The following is a 17,466-nucleotide window of genomic DNA, read 5'->3' as shown; positions in this document are numbered from 1 at the left end:
CAAACTCCGATTACCAGGTTCAAGCATCAATGGTCAGGAGTTCAAAGCGGTGGCGTTACAATTTGTGACAAAGTTCCACAAGATGTTCAAGCCGCATTGTCAGCTGCTGTTGATGGTCCTCCAGAAAAGAAACGTAAAACCACAGCAACGTCAAACATTGATGGGGCTTACAACACAATTTCAACTTCTTTGCTAGAGCAAAACAGTGAAGTTGGAAATGTAGTGACCGATGCAGAAACGGAACCAGAATGGTATTTTCACTCACCTGGAGAACTAGAATTCGTGCAGATGAACATGGGAAATTTTCAGCTTGATAGGGTTTGTAGTTTTCCTAGATACCTGATCCCTGTTGCACCAGGGACTGCTGTGGGAAGGGAGCAAGTGGAGCAAGAGTGTGAAAGAAATACTCGGGACAACATAACTTTTTCCTTGGAGGATCATGAGAATGAGGGCATGATCACGGGATTGAACCAGCTTGTTGTGAGAGGTGGCTCTCTGGAGAGGCTTACAGCTAATGAAGATGAGCCTAGAGGAGATTCGTCCCAACCAGCAGATCTACAATGTCCTGGCCTTGAAAGAAATTATGATCAACAATGTTCTTCCTCAGTGAACAATGATGTCATGATAATTGATGTGGAGAATATGATTAGAGAACATGTGCAGTCTACTGTCAGAGATAGGTCTCTTAGAGGTCTTCAATGCAATGGTGATGAGACCAGGGGAGATTCATTTCCAGATAAGAAGCTAGTAGGTGGGGAGTTTGGAGAAAATAAAAAAAGACATATTAGATATAGAGACCAGATTAGAAGTGCAAATAATGCATTAAGAGAATTAAGACTGAATATAAGACGATTTAAATTAGAATTAAGACCAGCTATAGATTTTATGAGATACTTGACCCCTTATTGGACTCAATCTGAGATAGATGAAGTTTCAGAACAAATAGCAGTATTAAGTAGCAGAATAGCTGTACTTCAAGAAAGGATAGAACACATAGAATTCATGTATAATTGTAATAATATAGGATGAATACATTCAGGTTGTCAGCTAGTAATCTAACCAGTCCAGAGAGTTTTGTTAATAATAATCAGAAGTTTTATAGTAGTCAATATTGCGAGTACACTAGATATAGTACGAGATATAGTAGGAGGAAACCAATTAATGCTTGGGTACATGAACATGCAGAACAATTGCCTGTCCCGTGCTCGATTTGGTGAGTTAATTTCTCCCTTCCATCAGAAGCATTTTGGATAAAAGGTAATTTGTTTGGCTTTAAGAAATTGAATGTCTTTTATCTTCTATAATTTACAGGGAAGGGTGTAAAGTTCTGATTGAAACTGGACTGGCCTATCAGGCAGAAAAATTGCCTGGGAGCAGCTAGAGGTTTGGATTACCTCCATGAAGAGTCAATAATAAAAATTGGGCATGGGGATATCAAAACAAGCAATGTGTTTCTTGATAAGGAACTCAATGCCAAAATTTCTGATTTTGGTTTGGCAAAGCTAAATGAAGATGGACAATACCCACATCAGCACTCGGATTGCTGGAACCATGTAAGTTCTTCAATGAGAACATTTATATGTTTTTTAAACCAGGGCTGAAGATAACTATATTTTCAAGAATGAATATTTGTATGTGATTTTGTGTCATCCCTCTTGCAGTCATATCTCCATTCTCCAATAGATGCCCCCAAAATGCATATCTTGTAAAATGTACCTTTTCCATGATCACAGAGTTAAGTATGAGGCCACGATTGAAATGCAACCATCCTCAACGACATCAAAAACAAACCACAATCAAAAACAACAAAAAGATGGATCTAGGAAAAGCCGATATTGAAACCATCTGAAATAAATTTAGCCATATGAAAATAAATGCAGTGAAGGAAGACCATACCTGCAAAAAACCAGCCAAAGAGTCACATAACCCTGAAAAAGGCTACTCGATCGAGCCTAGTTGAAGGCAATCAAAGACACAGCATTCCTGAACACATCATACAACCAGTAACTGAAGAGCATCACATAAAACAAAAGAAAAGAAGGTGAGCAAGCCAAAAAATAGGAGGAAGCTCAGACATGCTCTTAAACCTAATAAAAAAGTCCTTCCCGAAAAAAAGAAAAAGAAACCAGCAGGGTCTCTGGAAAGAAACAAACCTTGCAAATTGTGAGCTGGAGCAACATCACGCAACCTAAGCCATGGAATATCAGGTGGCTGCGCCGGCAAAAGAGCCAAAATCCTGAGAAGAAAGCAGAAAATAACACCTCTGAGCTAAATTCAACTCTAAAAAAATAAATTAGGGACAGTACATGGCAAAACAACTGTCAAACGACAATGGGGTGAGAAAAAACAAGGGAAACCTGAAAGATAATAAAAAACCAAGGACAATAAATTGAATTCCAATTGAGCTACATCATTGAGCAGAAGAGAGAAAGCAGGAATGCAAAACCATGTAAAGAAAATAGATAAATTAGCATAGGGACTCCTTTATAGGTCTCCCAATCGGACTTAAACAAGCACATCCCAGGAAAAACAGAAAAAAAAAAAAAAAAAAAAAAAGCCCAGCTGACCATGATGGGAAAGATGATATCAAGGGTAGGAGGCATCAATGTGACAGCTAACATGGCCGGACACCCAAAATTGAATTGGCAAAGCATGGCAAGGTTGTACTATATAGCAATATATATAAAAAAAAAACAATTTAAATCAAACCAAGCTGAAACAAATTAACTCGTAAATAGACTTTGAAATTTCTGTTTTGTAAATTTTCCTTGTTTTTATTGGATTTATCCCACAAATTAACTCGTAAATACTTGTTGCATACCTAGTTCACATATGCAAGCCAAACACAAATAAAAATTCTTTTTCTTGAGTTTTCTTATTCCAGCTTCCAAATTCTTATTTTGATTAGTAATTTAAAAAATTAATTATTTTTGTTAGATTTATTTTTAATAGTTTTAATATTTGATATCAAAAATAAAAAATCTAAAATAATTATTTTAATATTAATTAAAAAAAATACTTTTAAAAATGATCACTTGCATTACTTTACCAAAACAAACTCTTAATACATATATTAGATTCCAGGTGGATTTCCGGCTAATATGAAAAAACGTCAGCCAAGACATCATCAAGAAGAGCAAGGTAAAACAAAACTCATCAATTGGGTCCCTACTATTTGAAACAAATGAAAATTTACAAAACCAATAATAATGAAGAATTTATATGTGATTTTATTTTTAGGATTTTTTTTGTTAAATATAATTTTTTTTTATCCACTAGATTTGTTTCGAAAGATGGTTATTTGTGTACGGTGAGAATGTCTGATTCAGGAATCTAAATCTCCCCATGATGGATCAGAATTGTATAACAATCATTATTAGTTGTAATATTGGGAAAGAATTATATTGAACTGATTTACATTTATTTATTTATTGTTTTCAAAAAAGAAAAATGTCATAGCATTTCTGGAAACCAGGCACCAAGAAACCCCGCTTCCTCGAAGAGGAAGAAGGCGGTGTCGTTTTCTCTGCCCCCTCTCTCTTCCACCTCCTCCTCTTCCTCCAGGCTTGGATATGCAAGTATTGGGAGTCAAAGGCAGAGATTGATTTTTAAGCTGATGGGAATACATTCACCTGATGGAAAATTCTAAGGATGCAATGGAATCAGACTTTTAATTGCCAGTATTATCCAAGGATGATTGCATACTGCATGCTTCTAAAACAAATGAAAAATAACAAGTTATTAATTGCCAGTATTATCAAAGGAATTCGAGCAAAGAATGTCAAGGGCATGATCATTAGTTCAGTTGAGAAAACAAGCATTACCCAAAGCAATGTGACCCTTGATTCGCTGGAGACGAAGTTGATGATGGTGTGCTGGCTAGCCAATGCTACGCCCCCCCCCCCCCTGTTTCTGTTTTTTCTTTGTTTGTTCTCTGGTGTTTCTTCTCTCTGCTTTGCTTTGCTTTTTTTTTCCTCTTCTCTTCCCTTACTCTTTTTGTGGTTTTTCCTTTATATTTTTTGTTCTGGTTTTTTATCTTTTTAATATAAATTATATCTTGAGGATTTATTTAATAGTTTAAAATATTAAATTAAAATAGTTCTTTGATATATTCAATCTGATAAATGCATTTTGCCTTCGCAAAAAAATGTGCAGCACACAGAAATGATCCCTTTTTTTTTTGTTCTGAGAAGAAATAATGATCCATTTTAAAGGCCTTCAGATTTCAACACATGAAGGGATGCATACATGTCTCAGGAATTAACAATGGAGGAGGGATAACTTTTAATTGCCACAGATTCCCTCTGAGTAAGCATGTTGAATAGTTTTATGAAAGTGACATAAAATTTGCATGGTGGTTTCGAGGAGGAAGTGGGAGTAATAATTGCATATAGGACAAAGAAAGCAAAAGGGTTTTGCCCTGCTGTTTTATTTCTTTAGAGTAAACAGGTAATTATCTAGTCCACCTTCATGTTAATCAATTAATTGCTTGTGCTTTCCTTTACGAGATCAGCTGTTACTGACAGACTAAAAATAAATTTGCAGTTCTGATTAAATTAAAAAAACAAAAAGGAAAAAGATGGAAGACAGCTCGCTTCCCTTTCCAAATTCTTTTGACTTCTCCAAAGAAAAGAACATGGCTTTAATTTCATACAGTTGCTTGCACATTGCACTTTGATAAAGTTGCTTCCACTAAGAGAGAGATCTCTCAGTATACCATTGATTTCCTAATTTCCCTCACCAAATTTCTTATTGATTTCCTAACTTCCCCACCAAACTTCTTAAACCTATATCATGTCTTTAAACGGATCATACTGTTCTGATGATCCCACAAACTCGTGGATAGAACCTGAGGAGGCCAATTTCATGACTTCTCCAAAGAAAAAAGCATGGCTTTACGTTATTTCTGGCCAAGTGATTTCTATTGAGAGTAATCATTGAATATAGAACAAAGAAAGCAAAAGCAGAAAGTGACATAAAGTTGTAGCTTCCTGCCGATTTCCATTGCTATGACTTTAATAGCAGAAAATGATCCTTTTTTTCTTTTCTGAGAAGAAATAATGATCCATCTTAAAGGCCTTCAGATTTCAACACATGAAGGGATGCATACATATCTCAGGAATTAACATTAATGGTGGAGGGATAACTTTTAATTGCCACTGACTTCTTGACAAAACGCACCGTACTAGGCTGTTGTTAAGCCGTTACTTATGCGCACCGTTTCAATAAATTGTAATCCTCATTACTGAGAAGGTTGTCAAGGCAGCACCATCTTCTGCTCTGCCTAAATATCGTGGCAGTTGTAACAGAATGGGCTCCCTCTCTCTCGTTCTCTGTCTTCTCAATCTTTCTGCTTCAACACATATTGGAGGATTCTTAATCGGGTTGTTACCTATAGATCCGTGATCTTATACCAGCTTTGTGATGTATGCAGGAATAATATTGGTCTTTAAATGGTTTTATTTCTTAAATAAATCAAAGAATTTAAGTTAATCTCTTTTCTTTTTTGTTTATAAAAAATCTAATAAACTACTCTATCCGTACCAGAGTATTTGAGCAACCAAAATAAAATTACCAAGGTTCTTCCAAGTTTCCATACTTATACGAATTCAAAAGATACATATTCGAAAGAGACTGGAAAAGAATGAATGACTTTGAATTAAAATTAAAACAACAAAATAGGATTGTTCCTTTTTTATGCTGATATAGGAAATGCGTAATTTCCCCAAGTAGCATTTGTGTATCCATGCTAGCAGCTGACCCGAGCAGTACTGTTATTTCTGGCCAAGTGATTTTCTTCGAAGTTTAGATCTTCATTAATTGTTCTGACTTTTTATTTAAAAAAGTACATAACACTGTTGTTTTAGCATCAAACAGTAAACTCAAGGATTTGAAGCAGTGTAATGTGAACACGTTGAATAGTTAATGTGGATAAATAAAGCAGAAAGTGACATAAAGCAGAAAGGCCCCATTACTTGTTTTAGAGCCCGTTTGGCATTGCGGCCAAACCGGCTTTTCATCAAAATTCAAATTTTTTTTTTTTTTGCTAAAATTGAGTGTGATTTGTACTTTTTGGATCGTTTTGATGTGCTAATGTCAAAAATGATTTTTAAAAAATGAAAAAATATTATTGACATGCTTTTCGGCACAAAAAGCTATTTGAAAAGCAACCGCTACCACACTTCCAAACACCCTCTTAAGCTGGACCAAGGTTGTTAAAATCGCGATTTTAACACGGCACGGAAAGCCTTACACAAACTCGGATCGTAAAAACGGATCGTAAAATCGTAAGGAATTTTAAAATACATTAAAAAAAAATTTAGTTTGTGGACTAAATTAAATTTTGATTTAATTAATTAAAGGAATCAGGGGTGTAATTGAAAAAATATCAAAATTTGAAGCTAATTCAAGGAAAAATTGCTTGAAAATTAAAATTTAATGACCAAATTGAATAATCCAAAAAACCAAGACTGTTGTGTAAATAGCGCTATAACTTAAGGATTCAATTGAATTTAATCCAAGGGCACAATTAGAAATCAATTATTTCTGATTAGGTCCCAATTGTCAAGTTTAAACTGTCTAGGGACTAAAGTGAAAAACATCAATGCCCAAGGACACAACGGCGCCGTTTTGGAAGCATTGTTCATCGTCTCCTACGCTTGCGCGGATGAAGCCGGTTCAACAGGGAAATCAATTCAAATATAATTACTATAAGCAGATTCTTTCTACAGGATGAACTAGAATGATTTAGTTATCCAAATATTTAATCACGACACGTTTTGAAAAGTTACATGACCAAACACGACAGCAAGTCTGCAACAATTGAAACAAATTTTCATTATTAATATTATTTAATTGAAAACATAAAATATAATTACTTATATGTTCAGGGGGGGATCTTACAAAAATCTCTCTTGATCCTCCGTAGAAGAATCACTTGAAGGGTTTTCATTTGAATCCCCATTTCTTCTGCTACCATTAAAAGCAAAACTAACCCAAATCTCTCTTTCAACCATCCTCTCTCTCCCTCCATCTCCCTCATCTCTTTGCAAATACGAGATTGATTTAGGGGGGACTGGAAGGGAAGCAAACGAAAAAGGGAAGCAAACGAAACAGAATAGGGGAGAGAAACCAGTCCGTGACTGTGCAAGCAAAAAGTGAAGACGACTGTGCAAGAAAAAAGTGAAGACAATCCGTGACTATAAATCCAATAGGCTTCTGACAGCTGGACATAAGGGGAAAATTTTGTTTCAGCTCCTAATTTTATCAAAATCACAAAATCGGTCCTGAAATCGCGATTTTGTGCGATTTCATCCGATTTTTGCGATTTCACCTAATTTCAACCCGATTTTATCCATTTTCGATTTTTTCAAGCGATTCAACCCGTAATACATGTTTTAACAACCAGCTGCTGGACCACAGGTTTTCTAGCTTTTGCAATGTGTACCACAGGTTAAACTTTCTAGATCTGCAAAAAGCTATGAAAAATTACCAAAGCACCCTCTTTTCTTTTCATTTCCATTTCACATTCATTTCTCTTTCAATTCATCCTAAATTACCAAAGCTTGATCTCTCTCGCTATACCATTGACTTCCTAATTTCCCTCACCAAATTTCTTAAACCTGTCTCATGGTCTGTGCTTCCTTTTCTGATTGAATCGAATCGTCTCTTCTGGAGTTCAACATCTTTTCTGCTTGCAAGGTAAATCCTGATTTATTTTCTTGTTTTTCTACCACTAATTTTGTTTCTACACCTATTTGTTTTGGCTCTTCCGAAACGAAGTGGAACTTAATTGTATGTGTTTCTTAATCAATCTTAGAAGTTAGAACTCAAACAAATATTATAGCTTTGTTCTTAAATGTTCATTTCGCTATCAAGTTCAACTTCTTATCTTAAAAACAATGATAATTTATTCCAAATTTTTATTTTAGATTGCTTGGTAGTCTCTTTTTCTGACAATTGTTTCAATTATTCAATGTTTATTATAAATATTTCTCTGCTTAAAGTACATCTCTACAGGAAAATATATAGCTAAGGGCCTGCCTGTTTATTTTTTTTATATTAAATTAATAACAAGCTGTAGAATTTATACTTGTTCCTAATGATCGATTTAATTGCATATGCTTTGTTTTACAGCTTCGATCAGTTTAGTTTTTCACATATTATGGCAACGATTTTTGCTACCAACTTGTTTTATTTCTCTAGGGAAAATAATTAAATGATTGTTTCTGCTTTTCAAAGCTGAAATTGTTGTTTTGTGCTCACAGCTTGTTTTGCTACCAACTTCAATTATCATCTCTGTCACACAGCGGCAAGGGCATTCTTTTGAAGACACAATATCATATTAATTATCAGACCAGAAGGTGTGTGTGTGTATATATATATATGCGGTCTTTTCCTTTGCTTAGTTCTGTTTTGGAGATTTATGAATGTAATCCTTATTTCAGTATTGTCTCCAAATAAATGAATTTGTTATTTTCCCCTCTGCAGGCCAAAGAAGAAAAGGAGAAAATGGTTCTGCCAAAGGGTTCATTTTGGGAGCATGTTGAGGAGATGCCTGATGATAGTAGGCGGTTTAAGTTTTGTGGGCATGTATTCTCCAAGCTAATTCCGATTACCAGGTTCAAGTTTCATTGGTCAGGAGTTCCAAGGCGTGGAACTACAATTTGTGACAAAGTGCCAGAACTGGTTCGAGAAGCAGCGTTCGCTGCTGTTGATGGCCCTCCAGAAAAGAACCATAGAATCACAGAAACGTCAAGCAATGATGGGGCACAACAAGAAGAAGCTCTTTCCGTCAAGGAGCTCGAAGAAAGGATAGATAGCTTACATGTTGAAGTCGACAATTTGGTAGGAGATGCAGGAAAGACACAAGCAGCAGATAGAATGGATCACGCACTTGGAAGAAGTTGGGATGAGATCTATAATTTTTTAATGGAGGTTGATACAGAGAATGGGACTGGAGGAGTAGTGCAGCCTGGTGCAGGAGCTAATGTATTGGAGGATGATATAGAGAATGGGACTGGAGGAGTAGCGCAGCCTGGTGCAGGAGCTAGCTCTTCTGGAGGGCTTACAGGCAACACAAATGAGACTCCAGGAGATCCATTACCTACTAGCTTACATGTTGAAATCGACAATGTGGCACCACAAGGGCAACATCTGGAGAGAGTAACTGGGCAGCCTGTTGTAAGAGGTAGTTCTCATGAGAGGCCACTTGTTAATCACGATGAGCCTCAAGAAGATCAACTCTGTCCTCCACTAGTGAACATGGTTGGAAAATTTTCCGCTTGATAGGGTTTCTAGTTTTCCTAGAGACCTGATCCCTGGTGAACAAGTGGAGCAAGAGTGTGAAAGAAATGCTCAGGAGAACTTACCTTTGTCTGTGGAAGATTATAGGATTGAGGGCACGTTCATGGAATCGAGCCAGCTTCCTGTGAGAGGTGGCTCTCCTGAGAGGCTTACAGTTAATGAAGATGAGCCTAGAGGAGATTTGTCCCAACCAACAGATCCACTGTGTTTTGGCCTTGAAAGGCATTATGATCAACCATCTTCTTCCTCAGTCAACAATGATGTCATGATGATTGATGTGGAGAATATGATTAGAGAACATTTGCAGCCTGTTGTGAGAGATAGCTCTCGTGAAGGTCTCCAACCTATTGGCGATGAGCCTCAAGAAGATTCTGAAGACGTTCAAGAAGCAGCTTTTCTAGCTATGCATAGTGCCAACAAAAGACATAAAAGCATAGCAAGTTCCAGCAATGTTAATGATAATGCCATTTCCACCACTCCACAAAGAACAATACAATGAAGTCGACAATTTGGCACCAGGTACAATGGGTCAATCCGTGATCAATAATGTAATGGAGGATGATATAGAGAATGGGACTGGAGGAGTAGTGCAGCCTGGTGCAGGAGCTACCTCTTCTGGAGGGCTTACATGCAACACAAATGAGACTCTAGAAATACCAACGACAAAGCTGGTGGGTCAAGCATTCGAAGACCATAAGAAGACTATCTGGTCTTGGTTGATGCACGATGAAGTTTCAACTATTGGCATCTATGGGATGGGCGGAGTGGGAAAGACGACATTGGTGAAACATATATATGACCAGCTTTCAAAAAAGACGAGACAGTTTCTGCCATGTTTACTGGATTACTGTTTCACAAGACACTAACATTAATAAATTGCAAAACAGTATCGCCAGACGGATTGGTTTAGATCTTTCTAATGAAGATGAGGAGCTGTATAGAGCTGCTGAATTGTCAAATGAATTAACGAAGAAACAGAAATGGGTTTTGATTTTAGACGATTTGTGGAAGGCTATTGAGCTACGCAAGGTGGGAGTCCCTATCCAAGCTGTTAAGGGATGCAAGCTGATCGTTACAACACGATTAGAAAATGTTTGTCAACAGATGGGTACCCAACACAAAATCAAAGTAAGTCCTATATTGGAGAAAGAAGCTTGGACTTTGTTTATTGAGAGACTTGGACACGACATGGCACTGTCTCCAGAAGTGGAACCAATTGCAAAATCTATCACAAACGAGTGTGATGGTTTGCCTCTGGGAATTATAACCATGGCTTCAACCATGAGGGGAGTGGTTGACGTACGTGAGTGGAGGAATGCATTGGAGGAATTGAGAGAATCAAAAGTTAGAAAAGATGATATGGAGCCTGAGGTATTCTACATATTGAGATTTAGTTATAACCATCTAAGTGATTCAGCACTGCAACAATGTTTCTTGTACTGTGCATTATTCCCGGAGGACTTCATGATCCGTAGAGAGGATTTGATAGCTTATTTGATTGACGAGGGAGTGATAAAAGGGCTGAAGAGTAGGGAGGCAGAATTTAACAAAGGCCACTCGATGCTGAATAAACTTGAAAGAGTCTGCCTATTGGAAAGTACTGGGGATTGGACTGGTGATGGTAGATATGTCAAGATGCATGACTTGATTAGGGATATGGCCATCCAAATACTACAAGCGAACTCTCAAGGCATGGTCAAAGCAGGTGCACAGTTAAGAGAATTGCCGGGAGCAGAGGAGTGGACAGAGAATCTTACAAGAGTTTCACTGATGCATAACCAAATTAAAGAAATTCCTTCCAGCCATTCACCATGTTGTCCCGGTCTTTCAACTCTATTGTTATGTGGAAATTCAGAGTTGCAATTTATAGCAGATTTATTTTTTGAGCAGTTGCGTGGGCTCAAGGTTCTTGATCTGTCTCGTACAAATATCATAAAACTGCCTGATCTTGTCTCTGAATTGGTGAGTCTCACTGCATTACTGCTCACTGATTGTAAGATGTTAAGGCATGTACCATCATTAAAAAAGCTGAGGGCTCTGAGGAGGTTAGATCTCTCTGGTACTGCACTTGAAATGATGCCTCAAGGCATGGAATGCCTATGCAACCTGAGGTATCTTATAATGAATGGATGTGGTGAAAAGGAGTTTCCTAGAGTGTTGTTGCCTGAACTCTCTCACCTGCAAGTCTTTGTATTGGAGGAGTGGATTCCTCCTGCTACCAAAGATAACATAAAAGGACAATATGCTCCGATAACAGTTAAGGGGAAGGAAGTGGGATGCTTGAGGAAGTTGGAAAGTTTGGAATGCCATTTTGAAGGTTACTATGAGTATGTGGAGTATCTCAAATCTCGGGATGAGACCCAATCACTAAGCAGATACCAAATTGTTGTAGGACTACTGGATCCCAATCATTCATTTAGAGTAAGTAAAACAATTTTTTTGGGTAACTTGAGTGTAAACAAAGATGGAGATTTTCAGGTCATATTTCCGAAGGACACTCAACAACTGACCATTTATAAATGTGACGATGCAACAAGTTTATGCGATGATTTCTCATATGCAACGCAACTAGAGATTATATGGATTAGCTATTGCAATAGCATGGAGAGCTTGGTCTCATCTTCTTGGGTATTCCCTACTCCACTATCATTGCCATCTTATAATGGTATATTTTCTAGTCTTGGAATGCTTTATTGCTATGGATGTGCAAGTATGAAGAAGTTGTTCCCTCTTGTTTTACTATCAAACCTAGTAAACCTGAAAGAGATTAAAGTTTTTAATTGTGAGAAAATAGAGGAGATAATATGTGGAACAAGATCTGATGAAGAAGGGATTATGGATGAAGAAAGCAGTAGCAGCGAATTCAAACTCCCAAAGTTAAGAATTTTGGTATTGAAAGGATTACCAGAACTGAATTTTGTAATGCAAAACTGATTTGCGATTCTCTCCGAATTATTCACGTGGAAAATTGTGAGAAGCTGAAGAGGATGCCGATATGTCTTCCGCTACTTGAAAATGGCCAGCCATCTCCTCCCCCTTCTCTTAGAGATATCTATGCATATCCAGAAGAATGGTGGGAGTCGGGAGTAAAGTGGGAGCATCCTGACGCTAAGGATGTACTTCGACCCTTTGTAAAGATTCATAAATTAGCGTAAGTACTCTGCTCTTAATATAATATAATATAATATCGAATTAAGTTTTGGTGTTTACTGGTTTTATACTCTGCCCTTTATAGAATTTGCTTGTGAGGAGACGACATTGCCCCTTAATACAAATAATGAATTACGGGTAAGCTTATGCTTAATTTCCTCCTTTTCTCTCTCTCAATATCAATCTCCCCACCACCCCCCCCCCCTCTCTCTCAATCTCTTTATATTAATTAGATTTGACCCATAGGTAAGGAAGCCAGACGAAGACAAGTGAAGCATTTAGAGAGCAACAACACATTTTAGCCAATTCAACTACAAGAAGGTTTTCTCTTATTAGACCTTTACGTTTACACTCCTCATTTTGTTGTTATCATCCCAACCTTTACGTTTACACTTCCTTCTCTTATTTATTGATTCCTCTGTTTATTTTATTTTTTTGTTGGTAGGAAATTGTTTTAACTTGTCTACTATCTTCATATGGAATTGGATGACCTGTCTTCTTAAAGAGAATTTGATTGGCTTCAAAGTTTATGGCTTTTAATTACTTGATGATGATCTTTAAATATTGGAGAACCATCTAACTTGATTATAAAATTTAAGATCAAATCCTCACACAAATCATGCTTGAGGTTTGGATTTGCATCTAATTACTCATCATTCTTTGGCCGAAATAATTATGATATCCTATATTGAATCAAAATTCTTAATGTTTTTCACTAGCCTTAATTAATAACTATGATATCCTATATCATTCACTGTCTTTCAAGATTTTGAAAAGGTTTTTTTTTGGGTTACTCCTCCAATTGGGTCTCCAAGAAACAAAGTATCTCATTTTCCTCTGTTCTAGTTTTTCTTGGATAACAAAGGGTTTGAGAGCAGCGTCACATGTGACTGGTCTTTCAACAACAATTCCTCTTTCCACCTTGAAAGCATGTACTGCAACTCTTACTTCTGCAAAAATTAATGATTTGTGGGTGATTCGCTGAAGTAATGTGTTGCTTAATCTATAGTTCTTGAAAGGATATGTTGGGTTATGTATGCTAATTTTTCTGTAGAAATATCTTGCAGAGCTTTGAAGTCTTGGAATCTACCCGGAATCATTCCACTGGAGTCTCGAAATTCCTACAACATTTGTCAAACTGGCAAAAATAGATTTCCTTCAAGTTGATGTGGTAAATATTTTTATTTATTTCATATATTTCTTTGAAGTAAGCTTCTTCTGAGTAGCCTGATCTCTGTCTTACTCATACATCAGCAGTGGAACCTACTGTAGCTCATGTGGCTGTTGAACAGACAATGACTACTTCGTGCAGCAGCTTCGGTATGACATCGCCATTTTTTTACCTAACCCCTTAATTTATGCTCTCACTCTTTACTTCTCTGTATGTTGTTCCCTTATCCTGTTTTCAGTTTTTGATTGAGCAAATGTGTTTCACTCAATTCAAAGAACTGTCATCTGAGGTCGAGCTCTGGGATTTCCATTCATCTAGCATAACTCAACTTGCTTCTGAATGTGTTTGGCATAAGGAAATTGTGCCAGACAGTAAGATGTAAAATGTAAATCTTCTTCTTGTTAATAATTGTAACAGGAGGTCGGATAACATTTCCCTGCATAAATCTTATTTGATTTTTCTTTCTTGATGGGTAATACATCTTGTTTGAAGGAAATGTCCAAACCAATAGAGGCAAATAGAGTTTAGTTAATTATCAGGGCTTGTAGGATTTAACTAATTATTGTTCAATTGTTGTTCAGTTTCCTACTTCCATATATTATTATATACAAATTAATATGAGACACCATTAAGATGGATTAAAGGTTTTGTATGAACTGGAATGGATTAATCAAACTACGCAAACTCAGAAATGAACTGTTATAACCAGAATTGCGAGGATGCTGACTTCCTTAATATGAACCACACACCTTAAAACTCGAGTCGACAACAAACTGGATTGCGAGGGTGATGATCCTCACGGCACCAAGTATTGACCTGCTTGCCTGTCAAATATGATCTTTTCTTTCAGACAATCCAGTGCATAGTAGTGCATGCTTTAAAAGTCTCGTCCCTTGGATTATTATTTTGTCATCCAGGTCAATATTTGAGGTTTGCTGTCAAGAAATCATAATACTTCAGAACTCCCGTGTTAATTTAGAATGGAGGCACAAACATGACCCTTTAGACTTCTTAGTATGGCCTATCATAATCACATCATCTACTCATATTTTGGTGGTAGTCTCCATTATTTGTATTACTTATCTAAACTCACTGTGTTTGGTTCTCACAAACCAAATGGATATTTCTAGTTACCTGTTCCCTCAAGTGCCAGGTTACAACAGCAATGTGCATCATATACATGCTTCTTGTCCTTTGTCTTTTATTATTTATGATTTCACTTATTTCATTGATAATTGTATGTTTTTGGCTACTAGTAAAAAGAGCTAAAATATTTCTGTGACCAAGCACTTCTTTTTTGTTATTTGGATCTACTTACATTATGATGGCTTTTCTCTTTCAGAATGCATTGCGGCAACAGAGATTTGTAATGCGAAGTTACAATACAGCCCAACCTTTGCAATGAGCCCTGGTAGATTCTAGATCTTTTTGATATAACTATGATATTCTGCAATTTTTCAGATCTCAACTTAGATCTCATAGAGATTTTTTTTCTTATTTTCTGTATGGGATTTTTCTGGTTTTTGAAAACTAATAGCTACCAAGTTTGAAAAGGGCTTTTTAAGTTTTTTTTTCTTAGCAACACTTCACAGATATCCTCTATTTCTTCATCTGTAGTGACATAACGCAAGTCTACACAATCAATGCTTTAATTTTCCAATAATCTCAAAGTACGAAACTATAAAAAAATTAGGAATGACCAATTAAGATTTAAAGAGTTCATCTTATGTTATCTCCTTGTTGCAGGTGCAAGTGCAGAAGCCAAACAGATCTGCAAGTTACAGTGTGCTAGATAGATGGAAGCCATGCCAGAGCCCTCGCTTACAAGGAAAGAGATAGTTTTATCCATGCTAGCTGCTGAACCGAGTACTGAAGTATGTTATCTCTGGCCGAGTGATTTTCTTTGGAGTTTCTATCTTCATTAATTCATTAGACTCAAGGATTTAAAGCAGTGTAATGTGAACACGATGACAATTCGTTGTATAGTATTGGGAACCGTCTATTCGATGTTTATATCCAGGTAACCATACTTTTTCTCATGATTCTTGAGAAATGACTCCGGAATTGTATGTCCACACTTGCTTGCTAATCATTACTTGCGATGACTTGTGTATATTGGGAAAGTTGGCTCTGAAAGAATTTAACATTGAAGACGAGGCTGGTGATGCTGGCATAGCCCTTGTAATGACATTCATTGCAACAGTAACACATCATTCTTTAAAGACCCGCTTGTATTGGGCTGGAACAGGGACAACTGGGATTTATGGTCAGATTCAACGTTCATCTTGACTTTAATTGTCATCATTCTACTCGAACGTTGAAAGCTCGAACTTGAAAAATGCATGTTGGTTTCTTCGAGGATAATCCATGCTGTCATTAGCTAGCCGAATTGCTCCTCGGCAACCTCTCTGTCATGATAATTGCATATGTTCGATCTGATAAATGCATTTTGCCTTCGCAAAAAAATGTGCAGCACACGTTTTCTTCAATTATGGATAAGAAATGATCCCTTTTTTTTTTTTTTCCTGAGAAGAAATAATGATCCATCTTAAAGGCCTTCAGATTTCAACACATGAAGGGATGCATACATATCTCAGGAATTAACATTAATGGTGGAGGGATAACTTTTAATTGCCACTGATTTCTTGACAAAACCCACCGTACTAAGCTGTTGTTAAGCCGTTACTTATGCGCACCGTTTCAATAAATTGTAATTCTCATCACTGAGAAGGTTGTCAAGTCAGCACCGTCTTCTGCTCTGCCGACATGTAGTGGCAGTTGTAACAGAACGGGCATGCAAAAAATGAATGAGAACTGCTGTGGATTCCCTCTTTTCTCTCCGTCTTTCTCTCGCTCCTCTGCCTTCTCAATCTTTCTGATTCCACTGGGTTCAACACTGATTGGAGGATTCTTAATCGGGTTGTTACCTATAGATCCGTGATCGTATACCAGCTTTGTGATGTATGCAGGAATAATATTGGTCTTTAAATGGTTTTATTTCTTAAATAAATCAAAGAATTTAAGTTAATCTCTTTTCTTTTTTGTTTATAAAAAATCTACTAGACTACTTTATCCGTACCAAAGTATTTGAGCAACCAAAAACAGAATTATTGTGTCACGACTTGATTTCTTGGATCCATAACTGACACATAAATAAGGTTTTCCTCAAAGGTTCCATACTTGTGTGAATACAAAAGATACATATTCAAAAGAGACTTGAAAAAGAGGTACAACCTACAATGTTTTGAATTAAAAAAGATAAGAAAAGGCAACAAAAGCTCTTGGGAGACTTAAATAAAGGGTATAAATGAATGGGGGGTAGTGTGTTAATTGAACAATAGTTAAAAAAATATAAAATAGGAAGGAAATAAAAAACAAAAAGAGGGAGTTGTGTTCTTGAGAGCAAACCGTGAGAGAGAAGGGAGAAAGAAAAGAAAAAGAGAAAAAGAGGGAAATTAGAAAGGACATAGAAAGGAGTTCAAGAAAATAAGTTTAAAGGTAAGATTTAGGTTTATAAATGTATAAATGTGTTCTTTAAACTTTAAATTTCGGTTTTGATGAATGTTAGGGTTTTGAAAATTGTGTTTTGGGTTTGATTGAATGAATTAATTTGAATGTTATAGGGTTGATTGTTATGGGTAATTGATTATTTAGTTTATTATGGAAGATTGTAGGTAAAGATGAAAACTTTTTGAGTTATGATTTGTGTAAATAATGAATTTTGAGTTAGAAAATCTGGAAAGAACAGTAGGTTTTTCTGTTGAAATTCTAGGTTTGAGGTTGAAGATGACAAAATTTCAGTTTGGTCCCTCAATTTATTGAAAATTAAAGTTTTTAGT

The 17,466-nt window shown here is 36.5% G+C and overlaps 1 pseudogene; it reads left to right on the top strand.

Moving 5' to 3' along the window:
• Positions 1–7,453: 7,453 nt before the first annotated feature.
• Positions 7,454–15,666, top strand: LOC118031222 (probable disease resistance protein At4g27220; annotated as a pseudogene).
• Positions 15,667–17,466: the final 1,800 nt, after the last annotated feature.

This window comes from Populus alba, chromosome 19 (genome assembly GCF_005239225.2).
Source record: "Populus alba chromosome 19, ASM523922v2, whole genome shotgun sequence".
NCBI classification, from domain to species: domain Eukaryota; kingdom Viridiplantae; phylum Streptophyta; class Magnoliopsida; order Malpighiales; family Salicaceae; genus Populus; species Populus alba.
Note: the sequence above shows the minus strand (reverse complement) of the source record. Positions and strands in the feature narration are given on the sequence as shown.